The 14,329-nt window shown below is 49.2% G+C and overlaps 1 long non-coding RNA gene across 3 annotated transcripts in view; it reads left to right on the top strand.

Moving 5' to 3' along the window:
- Positions 1 to 13,215, top strand: part of LOC105496654 (uncharacterized) — a 77,098-nt gene extending 63,883 nt beyond the window's left edge. The window contains exons 3-6 of one of the 3 annotated variants that reach the window (XR_011606377.1): positions 8,791 to 10,426; positions 10,600 to 10,878; positions 10,981 to 11,230; positions 11,469 to 13,215. This is a non-coding gene — a long non-coding RNA (uncharacterized lncRNA). Of the gene's footprint in view, positions 1 to 8,790; positions 10,879 to 10,980; positions 11,231 to 11,468 lie in introns of all 3 variants that reach the window. The other 2 variants (XR_011606376.1, XR_011606375.1) reach the window with 2 other exon arrangements.
- Positions 13,216 to 14,329: the final 1,114 nt, after the last annotated feature.

Genomic DNA, 14,329 nt, shown 5'->3' with positions numbered 1-14,329 from the left:
GTCTTTTCCAGACAAACAAATGCCCAGAGAATTCGCCACTACCAAGCCAGCACTACAAGAACTGCTAAAAGGAGCTCTAAATCTTTAAACAAATGCTCGAAATACACCAAAATAGAACTTCCTTAAAGCATAAATCTCACGGGACCTATATAACAATAACACAATGAAAAAAAGTATTCAGGCAACAAACAGCACAATGAATAAAATAGTACCTCACATCGCAATACTAACATTGAATGTAAATGGCCTAAATGCTGCACTTAAAATACACAGAATGGCAGGATGAATAAGAATTCACCAGTCAGGTTTCTGCTGTCTTCAGGAGACTCACCTGACACATAAGGACTCACATAAACTTAAGGTAAAGGGGAGGAAAAATATATTCAATGCAAATGGACACCAAAAGTGAGCAGGAGTAGCTATTCTTATATCAGAAAAAACAAACTTTAAAGCAACAGCAGTTAAAAAAGACAAAGAGGGATATTATGTAGTGATGAAAGGATTAAACAGGAAAATATCACAATTCTAAATATATACACTGGAGCTCCCAAATTTATAAAACAATTACTACTAGACCTAAGACATGAGATAGATGGCAGCACAATAATAGTGGGGAATTTCAATACTCCACTGACAGCACTAGACAGGTCATCAAGACAGATAGTCAATGAAGAAACAATAGACTTAAACTATACCCTACAACGAATGGACTTAACAGATACTCAGGAACGTTCTACCCAACAACTGCAGAATATCCATTCTATTCACCAGCACATGCAACATTCTCCAAGGTGGCCCATACGATAGGCCATAAAACAAGTCACATTAAATTTAAGAAAATCAAAATTATATCAAGTACTGTCTCGGACCACAGTGGAATAAAATTGGAAATCACAAAAGGATCTCTCAAAACCATGCAAACACATAGAAGTTAAATAACCTGCTCCTGAATAATCATTGGGCCAATGATGAAATCAAGATGGAAATGAAAAAATTCTTTGAACTGAATGATAATAATGACACAACCTGTCAAAACCTCTGGGATACAGCAAAAGCAGTGCTAAGAAGAAAGTTCATAGCATTAAATGCCTACATCAAAAAGTCTGAAAGAGCACAAATAGACAATCTAAGGTCACACCTCGTGAAACTGGAGAAACAAGAACAATCCAAACCCAAACCCAGCAGAAGAAAATAAATAATGAAGGTCAGAGCAGAACTAAATGAAATTGAAACAAACAAATGAAAATACAAAAGATAAATGGAACAAAAAGCTGGTTCTTTGAAAAGATAAATTGATAGAACATTAATGAGATTAACTAATAAAAGATGAGAGAAGATCCAAATAAGCTCAATTAGAAACAAAATGGGAGATATCAAAACTGATACAACAGAAATACAAAAGATCATTCGAGGCTACTATGAACACCTTTATGCACATAAACTATAAAACCTAGAGGAGATAGATAAATTCCTGTAAATATACAGCCCTCTTAGGTTAATCCAGGAAGATATAGAATCTCTGAACAGATCAGTAACAAGCAGTGAGATTGAAATGGAAATAAAGATATTGCCCAAAAATGTCCAGGACCAGATGGATTTACAGCTGAATTCTATCAGATATTCAAAGAAAAATTGATACGAATCCTATTGATATTATTCCAAAAGACTGAGAAAGAGGGAATCCTCCCTAAATCATTCTATGAAGTCAGTATCACCATAACACCAGAAGCAGGGAAGGACATACAAAAATAGAAAACTACAGGCCAATATCCCTGATGAACATGGATGCAACAATCCTCAACAAAATACTAGCTAACCGAATCCAACAGCACATCCAAAAGATAATCCACCATGATCAAGTAGGTTTCATACGAGGGATGCAGGGGTGGTTTAACATACATAAGTCAATAAATGTGATACACTACATAAAGAGAATTAAAGACAAAAATTGTATGATTATCTTACTAGATGCAGAAAAATCATTTGACAAAATCCAACATCGCTTTATGATTGAAACCCTCAGCAAAATCTGCATAGAAGGGACAAACCATAGGTATAAAAGTCATCTATGACAAACCCATAGCCAACATTATACTGAACAGGGAGAAGTTGAAAGCATTCCTCTTGAGAATGGAACGGGACAAGGATGCCCATTTTCGCCACTTCTATTCAACATAGTACTAGAAGTCCTAGCAAGAGCAATCAGGCAAGAGGAATAAATAAAGGTCATCCAAATCGGTAAAGAGGAAGTCAAACTGTTGCTGTTTGCTGACGATGGGATCATATAATGAGAAAACCCTAAAGACTCATCCAAATAGCTCCTAGAACTGGTAAATGAATTTAGCAAAGTTTCAGGATACAAAATTAATGTACACAAATCAGTAGCCCTGCTATACACCAACAGTGACCAAGCTGAGAATCAAATCAAGAACTTAACCCCTTTCACAATAGCTGCAAAAATATTAAAATACTTAGGAATATACCTAACCAAGGATGTGAAAGACCTCTACAAGGAAAAGTACAAAACACTGCTGAAAGAAAGCATAGGTGACACAAACAAATGGAAACACATCGCATGCTCATGGATGGGTAGAATCAATATTGTGAAAATGATCATATTGCCAAAAGCAATCTACAAATTCAATGCAATCCCCATCAAAATGTCACTGTCGCTCTTTACAGAACTAGAAAAAACAATCCTAAAATTCATATGGAACCAAAAAAGAGCCTGCATAGTCAAAGTAAGACTAAGCAAAAAGAACAAATCTGGAGGTATCACATTCCTTGACTTCAAACTACACTATAAGACCATACTCACCAAAACAGCATGGTACTGACACAAAAATAAGTGCATAGACCAATGGAACAGAATAGAGAACCCAGAGAAAAGCTAAATGCTTACAGCCAAGTGATCTTTGACAAAGCAAACAAAAACATAAATTGGGGAAAGGGCACCCTATTCAACAAATGGTGCTGGGATAATTGGCAAGCTACAAGTAACTGGATCTTCATTTCTCACCTTTTACAAAAATCGACTTAAGATGGATCAAAGACTTAAATCTAAGACCTGAACTGTAAAGATTCTAGAAGATAACATTGGAAAAACCCTTCTAGACATTGTCTTAGGCGAAGACTTTATGACCAAGAACCCAAAAGCATATGGAACAAAAACAAAGAAAAATAGATGGAACTTAATTAAACTGAAAAGCTTCTGCACAGCGAAAGAAATGATCAGCAGAGTAAACAGACAACCCACAGAGTGGGAGAAAATCTTCACAATCTGTACGTCTGACAGAGGACTAATATCCAGAATCTCCACAAAGAACTCAAATCGGCAAGAAAAAACCGACAAACAATCCCATAAAAAAGTAGGCTAGGGACATGAATAGACAATTCTCAAAAGAAGAGATACAAATGGGCAACAGGCATATGGAAAAATGCTCAAAATCACTAATTATCAGGGAAATGCAAATCAAAACCACAGTGTGATACCCCCTCACTCCTTCAAGAATGGCCATAATAAAAAAAAATAGATGTTGGTGTGGATATGGCGAAAAGGGAACACTTTTACACTGTTGATGGGAATATAAACTAGTACAAACACTACGGAAAAGAGTGTGAGAAGGTTCCTTAAAAAGTAGAACTGCCATTTGATCCAGAAATCCCACTACTGGGTATCTACCCAGAGGAAAAGAAGTGATTACATGAAAAAAAATTCTTGCATGTGCATGTTTATAGCAGCACAATTTGCAATTGCAAAAATATGAAAACAGCCCAAATGCCCATCAATGAAGGAGTGGATAAAGAAAATGTGATATATATGAAAATGCCCATATATGGAATACTGCTCAGACCAAAAACAAAACAAAACAAAACAAAAAAAACAAAACAAAAAAACGAACAAAATAATGGCATTCACAGCAACCTGGATGGAATTAGAGACTATTATTCTAAGTGAAGTAACTTAGGAATGGAAAACCAAACATCATAAGTTCTCATTCATATGTGGGAGCTAAGCTACGAAGACGCAAAGGCGTAAGAATGATACATTGGACTCTGGGGACTTGCGGGGAAGGGTGGAGGGTGGTGAAGGATAAAAGACTATACACTGGGGACAGTGTACACTGCTCAGGTGATGGGTGCACCAAAATCTCGGAAATCACCAGTAAATAATTTATTCATGAAAGCAAACACCACCTGCTCCCGCAGCACTGCCAGGTTCATCATTCTTCATGAAATCAAGACTTGACAGTGTTTTAGGGCACACAGGTTCATGCTGGGTGGGCACTAGCTCCTCCTGGCTGGTTTTGGCCCCAACTCTTTTCCTGATGGGGGCTGGGAGCTGCTGGACTGGGGGTGCTGGGAGCTGGGCTCGAGGTGGAGGCTCAGGGTCAGAGCCTCGCTTCTCTTTCCTTGCATGGGGCCTGGTTTCAGGGTTCTTCTTGTTTGGAGCAAGCGGTCTGGGACTGGATGAGGAACTGGTGTGTTTCCTGAACCAGGATCTGTGAGCAGGCAGGTACTGGGGGAGGGTGGCAGGGAGAGGAAGGGGAGGAAGGAGGAGGAAGGAGGGAAGAGGAGGAGGAAGAGGAGAACACAGTGATGGGGAAGGGAGGAGGGGGAGGAGGAAGAGGAGGACACAGTGATGGGGAAGGGAGGAGGGGGAGGAGGAAGAGGAGGACACAGTGATGGGGAAGGGAGGAGGGGGAGGAGGAAGAGGAGGACACAGTGATGGGGAAGGGAGGAGGGGGAGGAGGAAGAGGAGGACACAGTGATGGGGAAGGGAGGAGGGGGAGGAGGAAGAGGAGGACACAGTGATGGGGAAGGGAGGAGGGGGAGGAGGAAGAGGAGGACACAGTGATGGGGAAGGGAGGAGGGGGAGGAGGAAGAGGAGGAGGAGGAAGAAGAGGCAGAGAGACATGGGCAGTTCTGCAGCAGGAAGTCGAGGTGATTGGGAGATGGGGTCTCATTCTAGGGTCTGAGCTGTCTACTTGGAGGGAGGAACGCTGTAGCTTGGATGATCCCAAACAGTGGGGAATCCGAAAGTCAATTATATCTGGATTTGAAGGAATCACTTAATTATATTTGCTGCAGGTTGGCCTTCCTAATTATGATTAATTAAGCTAATGCTGGGCTTAGTTTGCCCTCCGAGGGCTACCAGGTGACGCCAGATGTGGGAATCGCTCCCCAGCTGACAGAGCCCGGTCGTGCTGGGGTTTCCAAGCAGCCTAGGGCCCACACTGTGGGGCAGCTCCCTCTGTTGCTGGGGGAAAGGAGCCTGGTTGGCTCTTCTCTGCTCTTCTGCCATGAAACGGCTGCTCTAGCTGCCTCCAGGCGACCACAGGCAACCAGGCCATCGGCCCAGTGCCCAAGGTGCCCAGTCTTGCAAGGTGCCCAAGTCAGACGTTCAGTTCTGTAGTTCAGGCCTCCGAACCAGGAAATTGTATTTGCTAGCTGCAAATGAACTGCTGTCCCACGGGGCCCTTCCTGAGCCCTGCAAGAATAACAGCAGCACAGTTACCCACTTAGAAGCTCCCTTCAGAGGCAAGCACTCTGTGTACCTCAGCGGGTGCCTGCCCACGTGCGGCCTCTGCCGGGGAAGTGGCATCTGATTTCCTCGCGTCAGCTGCGCACACGGCATCTGGGGAGAGGAGGTGGCCGAGCATGGGAAACTTCCCATGCTGTTCTTGGTGAGCAGGGAATAGAACTGGTCTGTCCATAGACATCATGGAGAGGTTGTCTGTTGGTGGGAGATGGAGAGATGTCCAAGGGCTCCCAAGGTGATGTCTGGGCCATCGAGGGTGGGAGGTGGCCTGACACCACCTCCTGTCTGGTGGGAGCGCTGGCTTCAGGCTGGATTCTGGTTTACATCTTTCATTTCGGTGAATGCCAGGGTGTGTTCTAGAACAGCCATTTGCAGGGCCTCACCTGGGGGCTGCAGTGGTGAGTCGACATGACCCCTGAGCTCCTCAAGTGAGGGTGCACTTCTGACGTTTCCAGAGAAAGGGAAGGAAACTGTATCCCCCACTCGTTGCCCCATGGCCAGCTCCTCCAGGCCTACAGTCAAGGCAGAGAACACAGTGTCTCCGACGACTGCCAGAGTTGGTGGCCAAATAGTGATGGTTCTGAGCAGTGATGGATTAACACGTTGCTCCAATTTCTCGGTCAGTTTCTTGTATTCTGGGCCATGTCTCCATGGACAGAGATGAGACGCCCCACCACACCTTCCCGTCTCTCTCAGCCAAATTGTCCCTTTGATGCTGGGCCAGGACTTAATATACAGCCAAGGGAGGAACAGAAATTTCTGCTCAATGATTTGTGCTGTGATCACACAGGGGTGGCCCCTGTGTACAGATGGCTTCCTGAGTGTCTGGGGTATTAGCTCAGGCAGCTCGGACCCTCGGGCCCAGCCTGGCATGGATCTTGCCCTGGGAGCCTCTGGCTGTGCTGGGAACAGGGGACCCTCCTTCCCTTGGTACATTCATCTCACATCAAGGAATTTCCATCTCCCTTGCTTGAAAATCAATTACTGAACTAAATTGCTCATGGACGCACTAGCATATAATAACTGTGCCACGCTGGGCCCGTGGTCATCCTATGGAGTCTGGGCCAAATTATGAATTACATCAGCTCCCCAGAGGGGCTTCGCTTCGAATCAGGCCTTGGCCAGACAGACTTCTTCCACAAAGAGTGCATGGGAGTAGCTCTGGGCAACGGACCAGGGCGGACGCTGGACGGCGGCCTCTACTGAGTGGGGGTGTCCATGGGGACCCCAGAGGCCAGGGGGCAGGCAGAGCATGTGAGTGTCCCAGCTGGGCTACTGCAGCTGCGGCTGGCTCACGGGTGCCCTGAAAGACGCCCTGGTCACAGGTCAGGATCTTGGCAGAGCCTCAAGGCAGGAGTTAGTTCTCCAGGAGGAGGAAAGGGAGGAAAGGAGGAAGTCAGAGAAAAAGAAGAGGGATGAGGAGAGAGAGGGAAATTGGGTGGCGGAGAGAGAGAAGAAGAGAGAGGAAGATGGAGAGAGGGGGAGAAGGAGAGAGAGGGAAAGAGAGGGAGAAGGAAGGGGGAGAAAGAGGGAGGAAGGGGAGAGGGAGAGAAATAGGGGAGAGAGAGAGTAAGGGAGAGAGGGAGATGGAGATGGAGGAGAAGGAGAGCAGGAGAGGGGGGAGAAGGGGAAAGAAACAGAGAGGGAGAAGAAGAGAGAGGGAAAGAGAGGGAGAAGGAAGGGCAGAAAGAGGGAGAAGGGGGAGAGAAAGAAGAGAGGGAGAGAAATAGGGGAGAGAGGGAGATGGAGGGAAGGAGAGAGCAGGAGAGATGGGGGAAAGCGGGAAACAGAGAGAGAGGGAGGAGAGGGAGAGAGCGACGGGGACAGAGCGAGAGAGAGAGAGGAGGCAAGTGAGGGAGAGAGAGAGAGAAACAGAGTCAGAAAGAGAGCGCGAGAGCAGGAGAGACGTGGGCGCATGGGTGGGGATGGGTGGGGATGGGTGGGGCTCTCTCAGGTTGGCCACCGGTTTCTGAAGAGAGATTGATTGAAAAATTACCCAGGAAAGCAGACCAATGAGAAGGCTTTTGAATTTTTACTTTATTTTATGTATTTATTTTTGAGACAGGGTCTCACTCTGTTGCTCAGGCTGTGTGCAGAGGCTCACTGCAACCTTGACCTTTGTGGGCTCAAGTGATTCTCCGCCTCAGCCTCCCAAGTAGCTGGGACTACAGGCGTGCACCACCACACTCAGCTAATGTTTGTATTTTTTGCAGAGACAGGGTTCACCATGGTGCCCAGGTGGCTCTCAAACTCCTGGGCTCAAGCGATCCACCCGCCTCGGCCCCCAAAGTGCTGGGATTGCAGATGTAAGCCACTGTGCCTGGCTCCTCCCCTTATTTTTAAAGTCAGGAAGTCAATATAGAGGGCTCTTTAAAATCACAAAGAAAAAAGAAAAATACCCATTTTATTGATTTACTGGCTGAATCATTTTCCTCTGGAATCTTTTTTTTTTTTTTGGACAGTGTCTCGCTCTTGTCGCCCAGGCTGGAGTGCAGTGGCGCAATCTCGGCTCACTGCAACCTCCGCCTCCTGGGTTCAAGCAATTCCCCTGCCTCAGCCTCCCAAGTAGCTGGGACTACAGGTGTGTATCACCACGCCCGCCTAATTTTTTGCATTTTAGTAGAGATGGGGTTTCACCATGTTGGCCAGGATGGTCTCGATCTCCTGACCTCATGGTCTGCCTGCCTTGGCCCCCCAAAGTGTTGGGATTACAGGCGTGAGCCCCTGTGCCCGGCCTCCTCTGGAATCTTTACTGAGCCCTGCCATGGTGGGGACTGTTGTCAGCACTGGGTATGAGACCTCCTGGGAGCCCTCAGCTGGGCAGGAGCCTGGGGGGTCAGAAAGGATCAAGGTTTGGAATCAAGTGCCTCAGCTGGTGCCTGGGTGGGAAGCCCACCTCGCTGGACAGGTCAGGACGGTGTTTCCCGGACTGCAGATGAGAGGGAGCCAGCCCTGTAATGGGGTGGGGAGAAGTGTTCCACAGGGGAACAGCACCTGCGGGGACCTCGAGAGCTTAGACAGGCAGGGATGGTGCCCAAACCTAGACTCTGATGAAATGGCCAGCGAGGCTGCCGAGAAGGGTCAAGCTCGAGTCAAGAGAAACTCACAGTGAGACGTTGAGCCCGGAGGCTGCTTTTCATTAAATTGGCAGTGAACAAATAATGTCACACGGATATTACCAGGGTGCTGGGGATCGGGGAGTTCTGAAGATGGCAGGTGGGGTGAACGTGGTGTAATCTCCCCTGCAGCTGGTGAGCAGCAGGCATCGAAAGCTACCTGGCGTCCTCGCTCTGGACCGGGCACCTCTACTGCCAGGAATGTCTGTTCTGAGAAATCCTCAACGATGTGCACCGCAACTCAAGGGTGCTCCCTGCAGCACTGGAAACGGCGGCCAATCACCTTGTCACCTTGTTTAAGTGAAGGGCAGTATTTTTTATCAGGTGATATTATGAAATGTTCATCCTATTTTCAGAATGTATTAAGTGAACAAGTAGGTTATGAGTTCAATAAGATCCCAGGCGCTTTTTTTTTTTTTTTTTTTTTTGTGTGCATTTTCTCCTAGGACCAAAGGCTGGGAGGATAAACAGCAGCACCCCAACAGTGGGTATGGCTTGGTGGTAAAATTATGGGAAATTTGGATTTTCCTCTGGTTTCTTCCAGTGTTATTTTGGTGATTAAGAAAAAAAAAAATCGCTGGGCATGGTAGCTCACTCCTGTAATCCCAGCACTTTGGAAGGCCGAGGTGGGTGGATCACTTGAGGTCAGGAGTTTGAGACCAGCCTGGGCAACATGGCAAAACCCTGTCTCTACTAAAAATATGAAAATTAGCTGGGCATGGTGACTCGCACCTGTAATCCCAGCTACTTGAGAGGCTGAGGCAGGAATATCCCTTGAGCCAGGGAGGTGGAGGCTCCGGTGAGCTGAGATTGTGCCACTGCACTCCAGCCTGGGTGACAGAGTGAGACCTTGTCTCAAAAAAAAAAAAAAAAAAAAAAATCAATAAAGATACACGTTTAGAAGTATGTTTGTTCTCAGGCCCGCTTCATCTCTTCCCAATGATTATTTAATCCCTGCCCTCCAACACCAGCTCAAGACGTCTCAAGTTCATTTCCCATGTGGTCGCTGGCCTCATCTTTTTAGCGCACAGTGTGAAGATGGCCCACGCCACAAACACTGCCGCTCACTTCCCGCTGCCCCCGCTGCCCTCAGGGGCACCCCTGCTCTGCAGAACCTGGTGTTCAGTGGCCGTCATTACCCTACCTCCTTTTCAGCTGTTTTCTGGCAGGTTCTCTATGATCTAGTCCTCAACCTCAGCCCTCCTAAAGACCTCTTGCTCTTTTATGCACCTCCATGTTTGTCCATTCTGCTGCTGCTTTCTGGAATGTTAAGCTTCGTATCTTTCTTCTTGGGAACACCTACTCATCCTTCAAAACCCTTTTCAAATTCCCCCACTGTAAGAATATCCGTTCTGGTTTAAGCCCTAGGGTTCTCAGGATGCAGTCCCTGCAAATTCTTTGCATGATTCGCCCTGTCCTCATCTCTTACCCTCCTACCCCTTCCTCGTCAGCCCCCATCCAGCTCTGTTCTGTACGCTGAACTTCTCTGACAGGTGCCCAGCGCACCATGCCTCACGTACAGGCTGTTCCTCCCTGCCTGGAGTCCTCCTCTCTCCCTACCTCATGGACTCCCCAGGCACCTCCTTGCCTGCCTAACTCCTGCCCTTAAGTTTTAGCCTAAGGATCCTGCCCCTGGGAAGCCTCCTCTGAATCCCCGCTTGGCCTAGGGGTGTCTCGCCTGGTTCTTGCAACCACCCCCGTCCTGCTGTGTTCACCGTGTGGGACCACAGCTTTCTGTTGACTTGTCTGTTTCTCCACCAGAGTCCAGGTGAGCTCTGAGGGCCACAGCTGTCCTTGGATGGGGATGTAGAGGATGAGGATGAGGAAGACTGGCTTGCATGGCCCAGGCTCCCTCTGAACCCCTGAAGGCATTTGTACTGGCCCCCGTCTCTCTCCCTGCACCCCACTGAGGCACTGATGGTTCTTTCTCCCGCTGGACAGTGCTTGCTCATAGTCAGGGACCCACCTGATTTGACTTCACCCAAGAAATGAGACGGAAAGTCCACACCCAGCTTGATACCAGTTCAGGCACCCGGGTGCCTGCCACCAGAAGCTCCCAGTTCACAAAAGGCTGCAGGGATGGTGCCCACAGCAAGGCTGCACACCCCTGGCTTCCTAGCCAGGCACAGGAGGGGACAAGGTGCAGAGGGAAGGAGTGGCGCTGAGTCTCCAGGCTGCAGTGTGGATGCAGCAGCCACAGCCCTGGGGGCAGGGGTTTCGGTGAGTGCAGCCTGTCCTCCGCCATGCCTGTCCGGCCTGAAAGTGCACCTGGAGCTGGGGCTGATCCAGAGCTCCTCATTTGCAAAAGGACTGTTTTTCCAGCAGGACCTGGAGACTCAGGGATGGGATGATGCCCTTGGAAGCCGTGAATATGCACCTTGGAATATCTGGAAGATCCGGGAAGATCCCGGCTGAGCCCTCTGCCAGTGTCTGCTGGGGAAGGAGCCTGTTTGCAGTCTGATGGCCCCAGCTGCTGCTGGTCTCGCTCTGTGGCCTTGGACAAAATGACCATCATCTCCAGCCTCAGCATCCTCTTCCTCTTCCGCGGAGGGGCCAATGACCACACCCAAAGGTGATTCTCTCTGCGTTGTTCTCTCTCAACTTTCTTATTTATTTATTTTTTGTTTTTTTTGAGATGGAGTCTCACTCTGTCACCCAGGCTGGAGTGCAGTAGCACCATCTCGGCTCACTGCAGCCTGTGTCTCCTGGGTTCAAGCGATCCTCCTGCCTCAGCCTCCCGAATAGCTGGGACTACAGGCGTGTGCCACCACACCCAGCTAATTTTTTTTGTTTGTTTTTTGTATTTTTAGCAGAGATGGGGTTTCACCTTGTTAGCCAGAATGGTCTCGATCTCCTGGCCTCAAGATCCACCCACCTTGGCCTCCCGAAGTGCTGGGATCACAGGCATGAGCCACCGCGCCCAGCTTCTCTCTCAACTTTCAACACCACTCCAATCCCAGCCCGAGGAAAGGCAGGGCTGACAAGTGCAGCAGGACCGTGTGCTCAGCAGGCTTTCAGCTCACCCCGGGAGTGCACGATGGTGCCTTGTTCACTTGAACGATTCAAAGATGAAGCCAGTTGGAAGTAATTGTTTAGATTAAACTTCATTACCCTTAATAAATCATTAACCTGTCAGATGTACGGCACTTACCAAGGAGCCTGCTCTTCTGCTCAGAAAGAATGTGCTCGGAACCAAGGTTTACCGTGTGGTTCCAGGCAGCTTCCCCACACCACCGATTATGTTCAGACGGACGAGGCTTCCTGGAGGCGGGATGTGTGCTTGCGGGTGGAGCTGACCTCATCTGGCTGTTGTTTCTGAGCAGGTTCGAAGTGGCAGAAGGGAGAGGCTTCCCTGGTGGTGGCCAAACGACCTTCGCCAGGAGCAGGGAGTCCCTTCCCCCTCATCACACAGGCTGCAGGAGCTCTTGGTCCAGCTGCCAGATCTCTGTGACTCAGAGGGTAGAGGGTAGAGGTGAAGGACTCAGCACCCCCCAGCCCACCCTCTCCATGCCCGATGAGCTCTCTGCGCTCTTATAACTCAGTGATGCTGGACAGCTTCCCAGACACATGCAGATACTGAAGCTGTCCCGTGGGCTTCCTTAGCAGAGGTGGGATCTGGCTTGTAGGTGACCTATGCCGGGAGTCTGTCCTGAGAGTGAGGTGAGCTGTCCAGAGTCATAGTGCCCACCATGGCCTTGACGGCAGGTGGCCTCCCACCCAGTGCCACTGCTGCCCTGCCGCCTGCCTCACCAAGCCCAGGTCATCACCAGTGACTCGGCCTGGTGCCTGGGATGGTTCGGGGAGGGAAGTGGCACTGTGTGTATGAGGCACAGAGCAAAGGTTCGGTGAGAAAGTAGAGGCTGACCCGAACCTCTCCCCAACCCACGGAGGTAGCGTCTCAGGAATGGCTGCTGGCAATTGCCGTGCCCTTGGCCAGGCTAGAGAAGCCGGCTGGCTGGACCCCAGCTTCTGTGGGTAACTCCCTCAGAGCCAGGGGAAATTGTTCCAGGTCCTGACCCAGAGCTTGGTGGAGCCGGTGGTCAGCCCTGCCCCGCCTCCCCGTCCCCTACTGTGTACAAACAACACCCACGACTGGTGTGGTCTGCACGTCTGTGTATCTGTGTACCCCCAAAACTCATAGGTTGAACTCCTAACCCTCAGGGTGATGGGATTGGGAGGCGGGGACTTTGGGGAGTGATGAGGCTGTAGGGACGGAGCCTCATGAATGGAATGAATGCCCTTATAAGAAGAAGCCCTGGAGCACTGCCTGGCCCCTTCCACCAGTGAGGACACAGTGAGAAGGCGCTGTCTGCAAGTCAGGATGGGAGTGACATGGTTTGGCTCTGTGTCCCCACTCAAATCTCATCTCAAATTGTCATCCCCATGTGTTGAGGAAGGTGCCTGGTGGAAGGTGATTGGATTATGGGGGTGGTTCCCCCATGCTTTCTCATGATCATGAGTGAGTTCTCAGGAGATCTGATTGTTTAAAAGTGTGGCACTTCCCGCTTCACTGTCTCTCTCCTGCCACCACGTAAGACGTGCCTTGCTTCCCCTTCATCTTCCTGAGGCCTCCCTGGTCATGCAGAACTGTGAGTCAATTAAACTTCTTTCCTTTATAAATTCCCCTGTCTTTATAGCAGTGTGAGAATGGACTAATACAGGGGCCCCTCACTAGGAGCTGAATCTGCCAGCACCTTGATCTTGGACTTCCAGCCTCCAGACTGTGAGAAATAAATGTCCATTGTTTGAGAGCCTCCCCGTCTGTGGTGTTCCCCCATAGCAGCTTGAATAGACTGAAAGGGCAGGGGTGGTGAGGGCTCGTTTTACCTCTGAGGGTCAGGACAGGCCAAAATTGTCCCATGGCCCTGCCAGGCAGGACATCTCTCTCTTCCCTGCATCTGGACCCACAGGCCTGTCAGCTCTGGTGCACGTGTTGGGGGCACAGAGATCTCTTCAGGAGGGGACACCCCAGGTTCCCAGGAAAGCAGAAGGAGGCACCTGCATCTTGCTAGGCAAATATCCTGCTCAGGGATTTGCTTGTCAGAAACACTTCAGGTTAGTACCTGTCAGTGCTTTAGGGGCTGATGGTGATTTGCATATGTAGATGAGACAGTGCCATACTAAGTAATTTCACATGCATCACTTCATTTGAATTTCACGACTCCTTGGCATGAGAACAACAATGATTATTTAGAAATTAGAGTATTTAATAACAGCAGCAATGAGATGACAATGACAGTGACGGTGATGATGTGTGTCATGATGAACTGCGTGGAAGCCCTGTGCCAGGGGCACCGTTGTCCGCACCTTGGAGGCGAATGACCGAAGTCAAGAGAGGAGAGGGCCTGCCCAGGATCCCAGGGCCCAGGGCTGCCGTCCCACTGTCTTCATGGTGTAGGGGCAGCCCTCGTCGGTCCTCACCATGACGAGTATGCTGTAAAGATAGGGCACCCCGGACCCTGACAGCCCCTGCAGGGGCTGCCCTCGCCGGCTCCCCTCCTACCAGGACAGGTGCACTAGGCAGGGAGGCGCTCACTCCTACCTTCCACCAGCAGAAACAAGCAAAGCAGCGGGCGAATATCTGTGGCCCGCTCGGCGTAAATCAGACGCATACCGTAGCTGCCTGGGCTTCTATGCTGCAGCATTCGCAAGGCAATTAGCTTGAAAATGG

Source organism: Macaca nemestrina, chromosome 1, assembly GCF_043159975.1.
Source record: "Macaca nemestrina isolate mMacNem1 chromosome 1, mMacNem.hap1, whole genome shotgun sequence".
Classification (NCBI taxonomy): domain Eukaryota; kingdom Metazoa; phylum Chordata; class Mammalia; order Primates; family Cercopithecidae; genus Macaca; species Macaca nemestrina.
Note: the sequence above shows the minus strand (reverse complement) of the source record. Positions and strands in the feature narration are given on the sequence as shown.